Here is a 1,430-nt window from a genome sequence, read left to right on the forward strand (position 1 = left end):
ATATATATATAGAAGTGAGTTCATGTGAGAATGCATACACTAGTAGAATAAATGCTATTTGCTGCGGTGGTATTGCTGCGGTTTCACCCATACGCAGCAATATATCACGTTAAAAGAAAAGGTAAATATAAAATAAAGATATTGCTGCGGTTTCTACCAAAAACCGCAGCAATATCGTGTAATAGAAAAAAAATTTTAAAAAAGTTGACTTTTTGACCAAATATATTGCTGCGGTTTTTTTAAAAAAACCGCAGCAATATATTAAAATATTATTATTTAATAATATTTTAATATATTGCTGCGGTTCTTGTACAAAACCGCAGCAATATCAATAAAAAATATATATATAAAGCATGCTCAGTTAGGGTTTGTCTTATTTCCTCTCTCACAATTCACAGCCGCTCTCTTTCACGCTCACTCCTCACTCCTCTCTTTCACGCTCACTCCTCACTCCTCTCTCTTTCACGCTCACTCTTCACTCCTCTCTCCTCTCGCCGCCCCTCACTCTCAGATCCCACTCGTCCTCTCACCTTGACCCTCACCCTTCATCTTCGACAGTGGTGGTGGACTCTAATATCGGTTTTTTTTCCCGATCTGTGTTCTGGTGGAGACGGTCGTTCGCCCGCTTCGTCGATTTCATTCGCACCGTTCGCAACGTTCGCACCAGCGCCGTCGACTTCGTTTGCACCAGCGTCGTCGAGTTCGTTCGAACCAGCGCCGTCGAGTTCGTTCGAACCAGCGCCGTCGAGTTCGTTCGCACCATTCGCACCAACGCCGTCGTGTTTGTCGCACCGTCCGGCTGTTTTGGCCCTCGTCCACTTATGTCTTTCTTTTTGTTTTTAATTTCCGTTTTTTTAATTTTTTTCCAGATCTGTTTTATTTTTGTTATATATTTTTGTAATTAGGGCTTAAATTAATTTTCAATATTAATTTTATGTACTTCTGTCATATATGGCTACGAGTTCTAGCAAAGAAAGAGATTTGCTCACGAGTTTGAAGCGGTCAATGAAATGCTTTACTTTAGTAAAGGAAAGATCCGACTTTTAGCAGTCTCACTTGAATTCTCCCTCTCTCCGGTGGTGATCTCACTTCAGTAGTGGGATGAATCTGAAGGGTGGTCCACGATTTTGACTCTGGTGGTGATCTTTCAAATTTGATGACAAAATACCAAAAAAAAAAAAAAAATTTTTTTTACCTGTACTATTACATATTGCTGCGGTTTTACGGGTAAAACCGCAGCAATATCCCTTATAAATCTGATAAAAAAAGTAATATTGCTGCGGTTCTGGGCCAGGAACCGCAGCAATATTACCTTTCTGGGCCACCTTATTTCACCACAATTCCTAATATTGCTCGGTTTGGTTATTAAAACCGCAGCAATATTACTTATATTGCTGCGGTTTAAAACCGCAGCAATATTATTTATACCT

Source organism: Beta vulgaris, chromosome 6, assembly GCF_026745355.1.
Source record: "Beta vulgaris subsp. vulgaris cultivar EL10 chromosome 6, EL10.2, whole genome shotgun sequence".
Classification (NCBI taxonomy): Eukaryota; Viridiplantae; Streptophyta; class Magnoliopsida; order Caryophyllales; family Amaranthaceae; genus Beta; species Beta vulgaris.